We start from the raw sequence: 18,814 nt of genomic DNA on the forward strand, positions 1-18,814 counted from the left end.
GCCTGGAGTTCAGTTCCAGACACAGGGAAAGTGAGAACAGGAGCTCTGTAGGAGCAGTAGCTGAAGTCCAGGGGCTGGAGCTGAGCAGAGCTCGCCCTGGACGAAGACACTAAAACCGGACACAGGAGTCCGAGGCTGTGGGGACTGATATACACCCAGCAGCAGAAACCAGCCGGCAGGGGATTCCAGGTCCTCTGGCCATAGAAGCCCGGAGGCTCAGTCACAAAGAAGGGACCAGCGCCGCCATCCAGGAGCGGAGGCTAACAGAAGGCCCCAAGTCACCAGCCATACGGGTGAGCACCACACGGTATACTCAGGGACGTGGGCTACTTGTAACCGCTGACAGCAAGGTAGCCAGGAAGAGTGCAGATAAACGGGGAGGCCTACAACTCCACCTGGCCAGGGGAACTCCTGCTTGCTCGCAGACTGACCAGGCCCCTTATACTAGCCAGTACTCCCGGGAGGGTCTGCCTTGTACCATCAGTAAAGACCCTAAACTGCACCTCCCGTCTCTGTGATTCCTTGCCGCTCCTGCACCATTAGCACTGGGACCCTCAGACCATCACTCCCATCATCTTCCACATTAGCTGCCCTGAGGCAATACTTCTCCCGTGGGGAGTCATCCCATACTCGGCTGCGCAAACAACATCAGCCTCAGCGGTCTGCAGCGCAGCGGCGGTCCCCACTGACCGCAATCCACGGGTGGCGTAGTCGGACACTTATTACAATACAAATAGACTGCCACTGGTTTGACCACCCTGGGCACGGACCGGGTCACCGCCACGGAGAACTACAACCCTTAGCGATCCGGCTCCGGGTATTCCCCCTGCACAGCAGCACAGCATAGGCCCAGGGGGCGAGTCAACTTTATATCAGGCAAAATTAAAAAGAGAAAGAAAATGTATTTTCCATCCATTAATAGCCGGGCCATCTCTCACTATATTTCCCTGTCACTTATGACTACAGTAGATGACATAGTAGAGAGGTTGTTCCTCTGGTTGTTGCTTAATAATTAGGACCTTTTTCATATTTTTTGTCTGGGTGTTTTACACCCATCGGTAGTCACTGGTAAATGTAATTTTAAAATTTTACTACCTTATCTGGGCATGTGCTGTGTGTGACATGGTCAGACACATCTTGTTTAATTTATGAAGGAGGGACTCTGAAACTCACAAAGCCAATGTGGACAATGCAAGAACTGCCAAAAATTATAAGGAAGAGGGATTCCGATACACTCTGCATTAGACATAAAGGAGGGCCTCGTACACATTCTGTTAAAATTGTTAGGTAGTGGGACTCCTAGACTCATAAAGCCTATGCACTAAGTAGAAGACCCCTAGAAGACACTTAGAGGAGAGCATCAGAAAAGATTTTTTTCCCATTTTTGAGGAGTGGGACTCCTAGATTAGCAAAGCCTGCGCATTATGTGCAAGGGCTGAAAAGCATTTACCCCTGGTGGGTATACATGTATATATGTAAGAGAATTGTATAGGTAGGGCTTATACACATCCTGTAAAAATTATGAAGGAGGGCATCATGCACACCCAGGAGAAATTAAGAGCGAGGGTTGCATGATGACCATCTAAAAATTATGAGTGAGGGCCACCTGATGATCCTTTTAAAATTTTGAGTGAGTGCCACCTGATGACCCTCTAAAAATTTTGAATGAGGAACACCTGATGACTCTCTAAAAATATTGAGTGAGGGCCGCATGATGACCCTCTAAAAATTTGGAGCGAGGGCTGCAGGATGAGCCTCTAAAAATTTGGAGCGAGAGCTGCCTGATCACCCTCTAAAAATTATGAACGAGGTCCACATGATGACCCTCTAAAAATTTGGAGAGAAGGTCTCATGCCTTGCGCATTTTAAATTAGTTATGTAATATACACTACCGTTCAAAAGTTTGGGGTCACCCAGACAATTTTTTTTTTCCATGAAAACTCATACTTTTATTTATCAAATGAGTTGCAAAATGATTAGAAAATATAGTCCAGAGATTGACAAGGTTAGAAATAATGATTTTTATTAGAAAGAATTATTTTCTCCTTCAAACTTTGCTTTCGTCAAAGAATGCTCCCTTTGCAGCAATTACAGCATTGCAGACCTTTGGCATTCTAGCTGTTAATTTGCTGAGGTAATCTTGAGAAATTTCATCCCATGCTTCCTGAAGCCCCTCCCACAAGTTGGATTGGCTTGATGGGCACTTTTTGCAAACCGTACGGTTAAGCTGCTCTCACAACAGCTCAATGGGGTTGAGATGTGGTGACTGCGCTGGCCACTCCATTACAGATAGAATACCAGCCGCCTGCTTCTTCCCTAAATAGTTCATACATAATTTGGAGGTGTGCTTTGGGTCATTGTCCTGTTATAGGAGGAAATTGATTCCAATCAAGCGCTGTCCACAGGGTATGTCATGGCGTTGCAAAATGGAGTGATAGCCTCCCTTATTTAAAATCCCATTTACCTTGTACAAATCTCCCACTTTACCAGCACCAAAGCAACCCCAGACCATCACATTACCTCCACCATGCTTGACAGATGGTGTCAGGCACTCTTCCAGCATCTTTTCAGCTGTTCTGCGTCTCACAAATGTTCTTCTGTGTGATCCAAACACCTCAAACTTTGATTCCTCTGTCCATAAAACTTTTTCCAATCTTCCTCTGTCCAATGTCTGTGTTCTTTTTCCCATATTAATCCTTTCCTTTTATTAGCCAGTCTCAGAAATGGCTTTTTCTTTGCCACTTTGCCCTGAAGGCCAGCATCCCGGAGTCGCCTCTTCTCTGTAGACGTTGACACTGGCGTTTTGCGTGTACTATTTAATGAAGCTGTCAGTTGAGGAGCTGTGAGGCAACGATTTCTCAAACTACAGACTCTAATGTACTTGTGTTGTTGCTCAATTGTGCAGTGGGGCCTCCCACTTCTCTTTCTATTCTGGTTAGAGCCTTTTTGTGCTCTCCTCTGAAGGGAGTAGTACACACCGTTGTAGGAAATCTTCAGTTTCTTGGCAATTTCTCACATGGAATATCCTCCATTTCTAAGAACAAGAAGAGACTGTCGAATTTCACATGAAAGTTCTCTTTTTCTGGCCATTTTGAGAGTTTCATAGAACAAGCAAATGTAATGCTCCAGATTCTCAACTAGCTCAAAGGAAGGTCAATTTTATAGCTTCTCAAATCAGCCAAACTGTTTTCAGCTGGGCTAAGATACTTGTGCAAGGGTTTTCTAGGGTTTTCTAAACTTCCATTACCCTTCTTACACAGTTAGCAAACACAATGTACCATTAAAACTCTGGAGTGGTGGTTGTTGGAAATGGGCCTTTATACACCTATGTAGATATTGCAATAAAAACAAGACATTTGCAGCTAGAATAGTCACTTACCACACTAACAATGTATAGAGTGTATTTCTGTGAGACACCAACAGATAGGGGGCGAGATGATGTTGATGTTGTTGCATTGCACAAGATCGCCCTTCATGAAGAAGTATTGGACAAGATTTTTTCTTTATCATGGTTGTGGAACAAAGAAATACGAACATCGGCCTCTAGGAGATTCCACTGCTGTAGCCTGAAGCAGAGCAGATCCTAGCAGGGATCGTTGCTGCATCGCTGTGTGGTCGCTGGTGAGATGTCAAACAGTCAGATTTTCCCAATGACGCAGCAACAATACGGCGATCCGTATCGACCTATATAACGATGCAACGATGCAACGCAAATGCACACCTATGTGTCTCAGTTCTGAGTCCCCAACGAGGTCGTTGGTAAGGTGTCAAACACACCGATGCATGCTACCCAGCGGGACCTCAACGATCAGAAAATGGTCCAGGCCATTTCCACAAGACCAGCGATCTCACATCAGGGGCCTGGTCGCTGCTACGTGTCAAACGTAGCGAGATCGCTGCTGACGTCGCTGTTGCATCACAAAACTTGTGACTCAGCAGCGATCTCGCTTAGTGTGACAGGGGCTTTAGGCAGATCCAAATCTCTGACAATATTGTTCAGTTCACCTTGTGTTATGAGGTGTGGTTCAGTTGAGGTTGCTGACAGATAGTCTGGGTCATGAGAGGAAGATGCTTCATGACACAAGCACCCTCTTCTTCCTCACTTGACTGGACAGAAAATGTTTCTGGTGCTTTTGGAACCAGCAGTTCTTCTGTATGTGGTACTGGGTGTATTGCAGATGGAATGTTTGGATACTGTAAAGTCCACTTCTTCTTTGAAACTTATTTCCTAATGGGGGACACCATGCAGAAATAACAATTGATAGTGTAATCGGTTGACTTTCTCCAGAGCATTGGGACTGCAATAGGCAAGATTGCCTCTTCTCACGCAACCACTGGGTAAGATGTGATGCACATATATTGCAGCATATGTGTGGAGCCCAACTCTTGTCCTGATTTCCTATTCTGCAGCCAAAATACAGGTTGTAGGCTTCACTTATCACGGTAGTCAAGTTTTGCCTTTGTGGCGCAAAAGTGACTTTTCCGCATATGTAGCAAAAACTATCCACTTTGTTAATGCAAGAAGGAGGCATATTGGGGAAAACATATAGAAACATATCAGTATGCTAAGAAAGTAAGCTAAGAAATTCTAAAAGTAGGTGATGCCACTGTAATTAGGATTACAACATCAGAGATGAGTTGGCATTTTTTGATTGGTCACCCTAAGATGATAGAATTCTGAAGGCTCAATAGACTAAATACATGATGAAATAGACTAGCTACTAACAATGCTATAAGGATGATGAAATAATAAAGACACAATTTTTCTATAAGCCTGCATGAAAGGTATCATAAGTAATTACAATTTCCTCTGGATCTTGAAAATTATATCCAATCAGCAAATTTTATTAGTTTTCAGCACCACAAAAATAGTTGAGTTCAACTGTTTTTGTCTGTGAACCAATTTGGCTGTAGAAAAGTGCAATAATAAAAAAATACACATATTTGGTATCGCTGCTTTCGTAAAAGTCAAATCTATAAAAATATAAAGTAACTTAACCCAATTGGTAAACTGTGTAATGCTAAAAAAATCGAAACGCCAGGATTACATTTTTTTTGGCTGCTGCAAGACTGCAATAAAATGCAATAAGAGGGGATCAAAACACTGTAGCTACTTCAAAATAATATCACTAAAAACATCAGCTCAGATCACAAAAAATAAGCCGTCATATAGCTCCACCGCCCGAAAATTGAAAACGTTACTGGTCTTGGAAAATGACAACACAAGTGAATTTTTTTTCAATTTCCGTTTTTTTTTTTACCACTTAAATAAAAATGAAAACAATACATGTTTGGTATCTGCATAATCGTAGTGACCTGGACAATTATATTGCCAGGTCACTTTTATCGTATAGTGAACATGGTAAATAAAAAACTTGAAAAACAATTGCAGAATTGCGCTTTTTTGCTATTTTGCCACACTTGGAATTAGTTTTTCTCTTTCCAGTACATCACATGATAATATGAATGGTGTCATTCAAAATTACAATTTGTCCCCCAAAAACAAGCCCTTATATTGCCATGTGGACAGAACAATAAAAAACTTATAGCTCTTGGAAGAAGAGGAGGAAAAAACAAAAGTGCAAAAATGGAAAAATCGCCTTTCAGGAAGGGGTTAACACAAACACAGTCGTAGTCATTTCAAAGTGACCTCCACATACAGTATATAGCTATGAGTAAACATATGGCATCCATTCTTCACGGCTGTTGTTCACATACAAACACCCACACTACTTATTCATTAAGACTGACGCTTCGTTCAATTGTCTTCATGAGGGGTGTCCGAGAATAAGATGTGCTAACATTCTGTAAGAGGCGCATCTTATCAGTGGCCTGCACCTCTGTACGCCTCGCCAGAAATATTACACCAGTCAAAGACTAGAGAAACATTTCTGGCATAAAAAGCACAGACAATTTTCATGAATTTGATGGACTGGCGTAGCCACAACTCTTCCCATCTCGACTCCACAGTTACTTGCTGGCTGAAATTGGCGTGGAAGCACCCAAAATAAAAAAAAATTGCACATTTCAGGTTGTCTTACCACAGTTTTGAATCAGAGCCTATCTTTTCATTTCAGTTGGAGTGTTTCTTTACTTTTTCTCCCTATTTCTATTGCTAAGCTGTGAGGTGTGACATACTTTGACAATACAGATGTTGTGCTGCATTCCCTGCTTTGGCTTTTATATAGGCTATCGTAGGCTGTGCTCTAGTACGTGATAATAGCAGGTAGAGATCGCTTTGTGCAACCCCAGTCCATGGTCTATGACAGTGCTCTCTGGCTGTGGACAGGAGCTATGCGAATTTCCTAAGCTTCCAGGTTCCCTGGTGTGGTGTTTAATTGGGCAGACTAGTGTAGCATCATGAGAGCTGTGAAAATCATAAGGTAAGCTTGAGATCCTAGAGGATAAGGAATACTAGAGATTAGCAAAATGACTCTCAGGGCCCTGGTCTAAAGGCCATGCTGGTAGTTTGTGACAGCTCAACCAGAGCACTGCATATTTCCTACTACCTGCTAGTATCCTAGACACTTCTTATGATTAGTAAGTCAGTGACGTAATAACGTAATCATGGCGTTGCAAGAACCAGCTAATTAGAAGAGGTGTCCAGGATACTGGCAGGTAGTAGGAAGTTCACAGAGTCACGGACTACTAATGTGGGTACTAGACTAAGGTTCTGCAAATCATTTTGCTCATTTTGCTCAACTCTGGAAAATATCTTAACTGGTCCATAAATTTTATCAGTAATTCTGCTACAGTTATTCTGTTTTTTTTTGGCAGCAGCCTCCCTTTTTGCTATATGAAATATAGTCCTTGAGTTGTCCTGTTCAATCAGTTTGGTGTAATATTCTTCTTTCTAGTTGTATCTGTATCTAGAAGAGCTAGCTGACAATCAATATGACTGCCATCATTGTCGACTCAAGAGACGATACTCTACTTTTTGAAACTCCTGAATAACACATTTGCTTACTAGCGCAGTATTAGATGACTTTTGGCAGATAACTGCATAATAAGACAGATCTGTCATTGTGGAGTTTGGGAGAACTTGTTGACAGCACTTGAAACAGATATCACTGCAGCAGCGCTTGGCTGTCGATCAGCTAATTTTTAAACATACCTGTCACCAGGACTGGCCCCTCTACATTACTGTGTCTTACCGATGTCCTAATAATGCTTAAGTAATGTGTACAATTTTCACCACTAAAGAGAGTGCGAAGCTGTCAATTATTGGTGTGGAAGGTATTTTACACCTTGCAGTTATGGACCTGTTTTATATGTATTATTTGCCAAAGGCAATAAAATCCCTATGCATAATGACTGTGATTTAAAAATTACCTTTTATTCTATATAAAGTACTTAAGGAAATTTCTAAACTCTATATTAAAAACACAGATAGCGATTTTTGGCTTGCTGAGGGTATGTACTCTCTGTCTCTGTTAGCAGTTAGCAAACTTCTGAAAGCTTCCCAGCAAAGTTATTAGAGTCACATATCTAATTGCTACACACATTACGTCTGCAGTCCATCATCATAATAGATAGCATCATAACTCTGACCCACAATCACATTTGCTGATTAAAAAGTGAATAAGCTCATAGCCTCCGAGTCCCCAACATGTTTCACCAATCTGGCATCATCAGGGGAATGAGGCTATTATGTCATATACACTGCTCAAAAAAATAAAGGGAACACTCAAATGACACATCCTAGATCTGAATGAATGAAATATTCTCATTGAATACTTTGTTCTGTACAAAGTTGAATGTGCTGACAACAAAATCGCACAAAAATCATCAATGGAAATCAAATTTATTAACCAATGGAGGTCTGGATTTGGAGTCACCCCCAAAATTAAAGTGGAAAAACACACTACAGGCTGATCCAACTTTGATGTAATGTCCTTAAAACAAGTCAAATTGAGGCTCAGTATTGTGTGTGGCCTCCACGTGCCTGTATGACCTCCCTACAATGCCTAGGCATGCTCCTGATGAGGTTGCGGATGGTCTCCTGCGGGATCTCCTCGCAGACCTGGACTAAAGCATCCGCCAACTCCTGGACAGTCTGTGGTGCAACGTCATGTTGGTGGATGGAGTGAGACATGATGTCCCAGATGTGCTCAATCAGATTCAGGTCTGCAGCACAGGCGGGCCAGTCCATAGCTTCAATGCCTTCATCTTGCAGGAATGCTGACAAACTCCAGCCACATGAGGTCTGGCATTGTCCTGCATTAGGAGGAACCCAGGGCCAACCGCACCAGCATATGGTCTCACAAGGGGTCTGAGGATCTCATCTCGGTACGTAATGGCAGTCAGGCTACCTCTGGCGAGCACATGGAGGGCTGTGCAGCCCTCCAAAGATATGCCACCCCACACCATTACTGACCCACTGCCCAACTGGTCATGCTGAAGGATATTTCAGGCAGCAGATCGCTCTCCACGGCGTCTCCAGACTCTGTATCATGTGCTCAGTGTGAATCTGCTATCATCTGTGAAGAGCACAGGGCGCCAGTGGCAACTTTGCCAATCCTGGTGTTCTGTGGCAAATGTTAAGCGTCCTGCACGGTGTTGGGCTGTGAGCACAACCCCCATCTGTGAACATCGGGCCCTCATACCACCCTCATAGAGTCGGTTTCTAACTGTTTGTGCAGACATATGCGCATTTGTGGCCTGCTGGAGGTCATTTTGCAGGGCTCTGGCAGTGCTCCTCCTGTTCCTCCTTGCACAAAGGCGGAGGTAGCGGTCCTGCTGTTGGGTTGTTGCCCTCCTACAACCCACTCCACGTCTCCTGGTGTACTGACCTGTCTCCTGGTAGCGCCTTCAGCCTCTGGACACTACGCTGACAGACACAGCAAACCTTCTTGCCACAGCTCGCATTGATGTGCCATCCTGGATGAGCTGCACTACCTGAGCAACTTCTGTGGGTTGTAGAGTCCATCTCATGCTACCATGAGTGTGAAAGCACAACCAACATTCAAAAGTGACCAAAACATCAGTCAGAAAGCATTGGTACTGAGATGTGGTCTGAGGTCCCCACCTGCAGAACCACTCCTTTATTTAGGGTGTCTTGATAATTGCCAATAATTTCCATCTATTGTCTATTCCATTTGCACAACAGCATGTGAAATTGATTGTCAATCAGTGTTGCTTCCTAAGTGGACAGTTTGATTTCACAGAAGTTTGATTTACTTGGAGTTATATTCTGTTGTTCAAGTGTTCCCTTTATTTTTTTGAGCAGTGTATATCCAGGCCATCAATAGAAAATGTTAGAAAGTTTAAGATTGTGTTCGCACTCCTGTTAAACCCTTCCATTGTCCTGTCTCATTACAGGAAAGGAACAATGGAAATCAGCTGAGGACGGGTTCATCATAAATCACACCCGAGCAAAGCCCGACTGACTATAATAAGCTCCATCAACTTTCTGTCAAGATTGCTATCATATTTCAAATCTAAGTTATGTTTCTTATAAATTCCCGATCAGACCAGTTTATCACCGTTCCTCTCTACCCTCGGACCAAGGCATGTCACATCTTTGAACTTCACAATGTGCCGTGGACCGAGGGCACAGAGGAACATCTTAAAATGGGCTTCCTTCATAGTTCACTCTGTAAAGGACTTTCCCCGTTCAATCTCCTATATATCATTTTATTAATATAATCTCAGTCGCTGCTCTGGTCTGTGTTTACCGGCTGCAGCGGTTACTTCATTTTTGTAGCTCATGTGACTGCGACAACCAATTAGTTCAACGGCTCATGCTGACATAATCGGAATCAGTGCTCAATAAATCCGTCAGCTCACCATGCAGAATAAAAAGCACTTACATTGCTCTATTGGGGGAAAAATAAAAACGTAACGGTCTTGAAAAATGGCAACACAAATCAAAAATATTTTCTTTTACAAAATTCAGTTTTTTTTAAGCTCTTAAATAAAAATAAATCTATGCAACTTTAGTATCAACATAGTTGTACTGATCTGTAGAATTATGTTTCCAGGTCATTTTTACCATACAGAGAATACCGTCAAAACACCTCCAACCTCAAAAATAATAGCAGAATTGTGTTACCAAGTAGAGATGAGCATTGTTCTACTCGAACTGTTCGCCAATCTCAAATTCGAGCTGTTTTGGGAGGTGTTCGAGCCGGTCGGCGAACACGAACAATTTGAGAAAAATTCGGCTGTTCGAGGTTATGTTCGATAACTGTTCGTGCACCAAAATCATAACTGGATTTTTTCTCAGTAATGATGAAAATTAATGTTAATACGCAGTTTGAGTGTACAGCGGGGCGGGGGGAGGGGCAGGGGATGGATCTCTGCAGGAACAATGAAGATCTCCATTTTTTTTTCTCTTTCCCGCATTTGCAGTGGGGAGGTGCAATCTGTCAGCCTATCAGCAGCGCACACACGGAGCGAAGTGCTTTTTTTCACACAAGCAAGGGCATGTGTGATTGGCAGTGTATGTCACATGTCCTTGCCCTATAAGACCAAGCCATTTTCCCCGTCGCCACCATTTTCTCACTGCTGCAGCTGCGTGTTAGACGGCACCGCTGTTGCTGTGTGCGCTATACCTTGTTAATTTCAAGCCAATTTTCGCACAAATATACAGATAGCTTGGGAGTAGGGAATAGTTGTGATTGCAGTCCTTTTAAGGACTAGGTTACAGCATTTCCTACGACTTTTATCAAGCAGGTCTGTGCTCTTAAATAGATAGATTGTGGGAGTAAAGACTAATTGTAATTGGAGTCCTTTTCAGGACTAGGTTACATCAGTTCCTATCAGTTTTTGCCAGGCAGGTCTGCGCCAGTGCTGTGCAAGTTTTTTTCACAGCATTTGGCTGAATCTAGCAAAGCTAATCCTTTTTGGCCTATTGCAGAGTGTGTTAGTCAGTGGAGTAGCCTATCTGTGTTGCAAGATATACCACCTGTGTATAGAATACCAATTTTTTTACTGCACCTAGTGAAGTAAAATATTTTGGGCATAGCATCATTCTATTAGTCCATCTATACTGACCTCCATCAGGTTGCAAACTGAATATAATATTTTTCTGCATCTAGCTCTGAAAAAATATTTGGGCTTCTAGCAGTGTGTGGGACTTGGTCTATTAGTCCATCTATACTGACCTCCATCAGGTTGCAAATTAAAAATAATTTTTTTCTTCATTTAGCTCTGAAAAAATATTTGGGCTTCTAGCAGTGTGTGGGACTTGTTCTATTAGTCCTTCTATACTGACCTCCAGCAGGTTGCAAATTGAATATAATTTTTTTCTGCATCTAGCTCTGAAAAAATATTTGGGCTTCTAGCGGTGTGTGGGACTTCGTCTATTAGTCCATCTATACTGACCTCCATCAGGTTGCAAATTAAAAATAATTTTTTTCTGCATCTAGCTCTGAAAAAATATTTGGGCTTCTAGCAGTGTGTGGGACTTGGTCTATTAGTCCATCTATACTGACCTCCATCAGGTTGCAAATTAAAATTAATTTTTTTCTTCATTTATCTCTGAAAAAATATTTGGGCTTCTAGCAGCGTGTGGGACTTGTTCTATTAGTCCATCTATACTGACCTCCATCAGGTTGCAAATTAAAAATAATTTTTTTCTGCACCTAGCTCTGAAAAAATATTTGGGCTTCTAGCAGTGTGTGGGACTTGTTCTATTAGTCCATCTATACTGACCTCCATCAGGTTGCAAATTAAAAATAATTTTTTTCTGCATCTAGCTCTGAAAAAATATTTGGGCTTCTAGCAGTGTGTGGGACTTTGTCTATTAGTCCATCTATACTGACCTCCATCAGGTTGCAAATTAAAAATAATTTTTTTCTTCATTTATCTCTGAAAAAATATTTGGGCTTCTAGCAGCGTGTGGGACTTGTTCTATTAGTCCATCTATACTGACCTCCATCAGGTTGCAAATTAAAAATAATTTTTTTCTGCATCTAGCTCTGAAAAAATATTTGGGCTTCTAGCAGTGTGTGGGACTTGGTCTATTAGTCCATCTATACTGACCTCCATCAGGTTGCAAATTAAAAATAATTTTTTTCTGCATCTAGCTCTGAAAAAATATTTGGGCTTCTAGCAGTGTGTGGGACTTGGTCTATTAGTCCATCTATACTGACCTCCATCAGGTTGCAAATTGAATAAAAAAATTTTCTGCATCTAGCTCTGAAAAAATATTTGGGCTTCTAGCGGTGTGTGGGACTTGGTCTATTAGTCCATCTATACTGACCTCCATCAGGTTGCAAATTAAAAATAATTTTTTTCTGCATCTAGCTCTGAAAAAATATTTGGGCTTCTAGCAGTGTGTGGGACTTGGTCTATTAGTCCATCTATACTGACCTCCATCAGGTTGCAAATTGAATAAAAAAAATTTCTGCATCTAGCTCTGAAAAAATATTAGGGCTTCTAGCGGTGTGTGGGACTTGGTCTATTAGTCCATCTATACTGACCTCCATCAGGTTGCAAATTAAAAATAATTTTTTTCTGCATCTAACCCAGCCAATAGTTTTGGCCTAATACCACAGTTTGGCCACTCAGCTCTGCTCGGTTACCATCCATTGTTTTTTTGTGCAAACAACTCCAGAGTTGTGAATTAGTTAACCACCAAAATGAGTGGAAAAAGGCCTGCTGCTGGTGGAAAGGGGAATAGGCGTGTTGGGAAGGGGAAAAAAGGTTGTGTCCGTGGGGTAGGTGCAGAAGAAAGACCATCTTCCAGCCAAACTAAAATGTCTACTTCTTTTAGCGGACAATGTGTTAAGATCCCTTTCTTAAAGCCACGCCAATCGCTACAAATTCCAGATGAGGCACAAAAACAGCAGGTGCTTCAACGGATATCAAGTGCTCCTTTAAGTGGGCTCTCCTCCACATCAACTTCAACATCACAAATACTCCAGTCCTCAAAGGTGTCACCCAAATCGCACTTGCTTCCTCACAGCTCCCAAATCTCCAGCTGCCCGTCTGAGTATGAGGTAGAACAGATGGTTGAGTCTGCAGAGCTGTTTACTCATACTATAGCCTGGGAATCAGAGGTCGACTCCAGCGCTTCTGTGAATCCAGACGAGGAAATGATCTGCACTGATGCCCAGAATCTTTATGAGTCGGATCCAGGACCAGACGCAGAAGGTTCTGATCATAATGTAGACCCTCATTCCCAAACTGTAACTCCTGTTGGTGGAGACAATGAGGAAGACGATGATAAGACTCAAATACCTGATTGGAGCGACAACTTTAGTTTTTTGTCAGGGCAGGAACAGGTTGGCTCTGAGGACGACGGGTGTGATAACGCACAGGGTGATGATGATGAGGTCGGAGATCCCACTTACTGTCAACCCACAGTCAGCCAAGAGATGAGGTCAGCAGAGGAGGTGGAGGAAGATGCTAGTGACGACGAGGTCAGGTTGCGCCTTCCTGGACAGAGACGTAGTACTGGAAGCACGTCAACAACTGCATCCTCAAACACAACTCTGCCTCTCACCACAAGTCGTGGTGGCTCTTCAGGTTGCATGGGTGCTAAGCCTTGCATAGCCTGGGCATTTTTTCAGATCGATAAAGATGACCCAACTCGTGTTATCTGTAACATTTGTCAGCAAAAGCTAAGTAGAGGCCAAAAAATACATAGTTTGAGTACTTCATGCATGAACCGGCACATGGACATGAAGCATAAGTTGCAGTGGGAAGCTCAGTGTGCTACAATGCGGCCTAGCCGGCCGGGCCAACCACCGTCTGCCATATCTTGTGCATCCGCGGCCTCTTCATCCTCTGTGACTGGGGGGACAGCAGTCACACCTGTTTTGGGGCGCAGACCTGCCACCTCTTTACCCGCAACAGCCAGCGTGATTGGCAGGTCATCATTTTCTTTGGAGGTGGTAACACCAGCTGGTCTTGAGCGCTGTCCGACATCGATAGCACCACCTTTGGATCAAGGCAACCTAACATGTCCGCCTGCATCTTCCTCACAGACCGGCAGTTTGCCGGGGACACCCTTATCAACCCCGTCTAAGCACAATAGCCAGCCCTCGGTCCCTCAGATGTGGACAAGTAAAAGACCATTTCCTCCTAGCCATGAGAAAGCTAAGAGGTTGAATTTCACCATCTGCAAGCTCTTGGCTACAGAAATGCTGCCTTTCCGCCTGGTGGACACAGAGGATTTTCGAGACCTTATGTCTGTCGCAGTGCCCCAGTACCAGATGCCCAGTCGGCACTACTTCTCAAAGAAAGGTGTGCCTGCGCTCCACCAGCATGTCGCACACAACATCACCGCTTCTTTGAGAAACTCTGTGTGTGACAGGGTGCATTTCACCACAGACACTTGGACGAGTAGGCATGGACAGGGGCGTTACATGTCGCTGACTGGGCACTGGGAAACTATGGTGACAGCAGGACAAGGGGCTGCTGTCCAAGTCTTGCCGTCCCCACGAGTTGTGCGTCAATCCTCTTTATGTCAAAGTTCCTCCACTGCTTCTGCCTCCTCAACCTCCTCTCGGTCTTCCACCTGCACCCAAAGCCTGTCTGGTCATGCCACAAGCTTTCTAACTGTGCAGAAGGGATCCTGCACACCTCCTTACTATGCTGGCAGTAGGGCTCAACGTCATCAGGCGGTTTTTACATTGAAATGTCTGGGAAATGTGAGTCACACAGCTGAGGAGTTGTGGTCAGCTCTGGAGAACCAATTTCATGAATGGTTGTCTCCACTGGACCTGAAACCAGGGAAGGCCGTGTGCGACAATGCTGCAAACCTGGGTGCGGCCCTTCGCCGGGGCAATGTCACACACGTGCCTTGTATGGCTCACGTGTTGAACCTGGTTGTCCAGCAATTTTTAGCCCACTATCCCAGACTAGATGGCCTTCTGCAGAGGGCACGGTCGCTGTGTGCTCACTTCCGCCGTTTGCATCCCGCAGCTCAGCGACTTACATCTCTACAGAAGTCGTTGGGCCTGCCACTTCACCGGCTAAAATGCGATGTGCCTACCCGGTGGAATTCAACTCTGCACATGTTGCAGCGACTGTGGCAGCACCGACAAGCCCTGGTGCAATACGTTCTGACGTATAGCCTGGGCCAACGAGATTCAGAGGTGGGGCAAATCACGCTGGAGGGGTGGTCTCAGATCAGGGACCTATGCACCCTTCTGCACAGTTTTGAAATGGCGACGAAGATGTTTAGTGCTGACGATGCCATTATCAGCATGACTATTCCGGTGATTTACATGCTGGAGCACATGTTAAACAGAATTCGGAGTCAGGTGGTGGCACAAGAGGAGGTGGAGGAAGTAGAGGAGGAGGAGTTGTATGCGGAAGGGCTAACATCTGCAAGGTCCAGACGGTCGGCAGCACCAAGGCGGCAGGCATGTGAGGGTGGGGGAGATGATTTTACCAGGGCGCATGGTAGCAGCCAAACTAGTGAGGAAGGTGCAGGAGCCCAGGAAGAAGTGGAGGACGAACTGATGGAAGACTCATCAGATGAGGGAGACCTTGATCACATTTCTGTTGTGCGAGGTTGGGGGGAGAGGACAGAGGAAGGAAGCATGATTGTTACCTCGCCACCAACACAACAGGGACTTGGTGCTCCTGGATGCGCAACACACATGAGTGCCTTCTTGCTGCACTACCTGCAACATGACCCTCGAATTGTGAGAATTAGAAATAATCCTGACTACTGGGTTGCCACACTGTTAGATCCCCGGTACAAAAGTAAATTTGCAGAAATTATTCCTGCCATAGAAAGGGATGCACGCATGCAGGAGTATCAGCAGAGACTGTTGCAGAATCTTACATGTGCTTTTCCACAAAATACCAGTGGTGCACGTAGTGAATCTCACAGTTCCAACTTGCCAACCGTGGGACCGTCAAGTGTTCAGCACTCAAACCGTAACAGAACCACAGTATCTGCTGGTAACATCAATTTTGCGGAATCATTTCACCACTTTTTTAGCCCATCCTTTGCAAGGCCACAGGAGACAAGAAGTCTGACACATAGTCAACGCCTAGAGACAATGGTACAGGAGTATCTCCAAGTAAACATTGAAGCCACGACTGTGTCACTGGACCCTTGCTCTTTTTGGGCTTCCAATCTGGATAAATGGCCGGAGCTAGCCACTTACGCCTTGGAGATCTTGTCATGCCCTGCAGCCAGCGTTCTGTCTGAACGTGTGTTCAGCGCTGCTGGTGGTGTGCTGACAGATAAGCGCACGCGGCTCTCCACTGATAATGTAGACAGACTCACGTTCATAAAGATGAACAAATCATGGATCCGAAACGACTTTTCTACCCCTGTGTCATCCTGGGGAGAGTAAAAGCTTGATGATTGGTTAAAATCACCCTACCAACCGTTTTAAGCTTTCAAATTACTAATCATGTTTATCTGTATCTTGACTGGAAAATAATTTGGGCTTTGTAGCAGTGTGCAGCACTGATCCTATTAGGCCATCTATAATAAGCTTCACCAGATTTAAAATTAAAAATAATTTTTAGCTGCATCTAGCCCGGAAAATAATTTTGGGGCTCCGAGATGCGCAAGACACATAAGTGCCTTCTTGCTGCACTACCTGCAGCATGACCCTCATATTGTCAGAATTCGAAGTAATCATGACTACTGGGTTGCCACACTCTTAGATCTCCCAAACTTTTCGATCAACCTTTTCATTTTAATAAAGACCAAAAAAATGGTCATTTTTGAAATTATAAGCATTAGCAGGTTGTTAGAAACTGAAATCAAACAGTTTTCAACTCAAAACTTTATTCTAGGTGATGTTACATTTTCACATAGGACCCCTTGTTCGAAAGGAGCTTCTGAACTCTCGCGTCCATTGAATTTGTCAGGTTTTGGATGGTTTCTGCTTCAATTGTTTTGCAAGAGGACAGAATACCCTCCCAGAGCTGTTGCTTAGATGTGAACTGCCTCCCGCCATCATAGACACTCCTTTTAATGATGCTCCAAAGGTTCTGAATGGGGTATAGGTCAGGGGAGCATGGGGGTCACACCATAAGTTTGTCCCCTTTTATGCCCATATCAGCCAGAGATGCAGATGTTTTATGTGCAGCATGAGATGGTGCATTATCATGCAGAAAAATGATCTTGCTGTGAAATACATGGTTCTTCTTCTTGAACCATGGCAGGAAGTGCTGTTTGAGAAAATCCACATACATTATGGAGTTCATCTTTAGCGCCTTCAGGGATCCTAAAGGGGCCGACAATCTCTCTCCCCATGATTCCAGCCCAAAACATTACTCCACCTCCTCCTTGTTGACGCTGTAGCCGTATTTGCGTGGGGTGTCCATCAACCAGCCATCCTCCACTCCATTCATCTGGACCATCGAGCGCTGCACGGCACTCATCCGTGAACAAAACAGTTTTGAAATCAGTCTTCATGTAATGTTTGGCCCACTGGAGCCGTTTCTGCTTGTGTGAAGTGGATAGAGGAGGTCGACAGGATGGCGTATGCATAGCTGCAAACCTCTGAAGGACCCTGCATCTTGTTGTTCGGGGGACGTTGGAGGCATAAGCAGCTTCAAAAACTTGTCTGCTGCTATGACAAGGCTTTTTTGCCGCTGCTCTTTCAACCTGACGTAATTGCCTGTAGGAAAGAGTCCTCAATTTGCCCTTATCAGCACGCACACGTGTGTACTGTGAATCAGCTACATACTTCTTGATTGCCAAGACACTTCATCCTGATCATCGCACAATGTTGATTGTAGTCATGCCTTGACCTAAACACTCCACAATTTGTTGCTTCTCAGCAGCCGACACATCCTTTTTCTTTCCCATTTTGGCAGAAAATGTAGGCTGCTTAATAATGTGAGAGAGCCTTCTTAAGTAGTCTTGCCTTTCATTGGAAACACCTGCCAAACTAATTAGCACAGGTGTCTGCAATTGCTTACAGTGATATAAAGAGCCCTGACACACATCACCATCAATGAGTTTAACTGACAAACAAACAAATTCTTCCCTTATCACTCCTAAACACTTTTTGCATAATAATTTGGAACGCGGTGTACATGTGCTTTTCCACAAAACACCAGTGGTTCACGTAGTGAATCTTACAGTTCTAACTTGCCAACCGTGGTCTGTATGGAATTGTTCAATAAAGGGCCCAAAATTAAGATAACATAGATGGGAGAGGTCTCTATGAATAGGAATTCCTAAGTATTTGATACCCTGTGAGGGCCAGGCAAAGGGAAAGTTGGACTGGATGGAATCCTATATGGATTTAGGGAGGGAGACATCGAGGGCCTCAGACTTCGCTGCATTGATTTTAAAATTTTACCATGTAACAAAGTGATCTATTTCAGCCATAACAGCAGGGATGGATATATGTGATTGAGTGATATATACTAGGACATCATCAGCAAATAGAGAGCACTTGTACTCGGTGCCTCCCACCTCAATCCACCTAATATTGGGGTTATGGCGAATTGATGAGAGCAGGTGCTCCGTCACTAGGATGTATAAGAGAGGGGACAGAGGACATCCCTGCCTTGTCCCATTGGTGATTGTGAAAGGTGATGAAAATGTTCTGACGCACCCCCTGGGCCTTGGGACACCCGGAGCCGGACCCTTTTTGGTGGATGCTGGTGGTTGTAGTCTTCGTGGCGGCGTTCCTGTTCCGTGGCTCAGGGCGGTCAAACCAGTGGCGGAACTATTTATGTGGTTTTGATGTTTAAATGTCCGACTACGCCACCCGTGGATTGCGGTCAGAGTGAACCGCCGCTACAGGGCAGACCGCTAAGGCTGGTGTTGTGGGTGCAGCAGAGCGTAGCATAACTCCCCACGGGAGGAGTATAGCCTCAGGGCAGTGTATGCGGAGGATGGGGGTGATGGTGCAGGGCAGCAGCAGTAACG

Source organism: Phyllobates terribilis, unplaced genomic scaffold (assembly GCF_046119375.1).
Source record: "Phyllobates terribilis strain yellow unplaced genomic scaffold, ASM4611937v1 Scaffold_2__4_contigs__length_985480577, whole genome shotgun sequence".
Classification (NCBI taxonomy): domain Eukaryota; kingdom Metazoa; phylum Chordata; class Amphibia; order Anura; family Dendrobatidae; genus Phyllobates; species Phyllobates terribilis.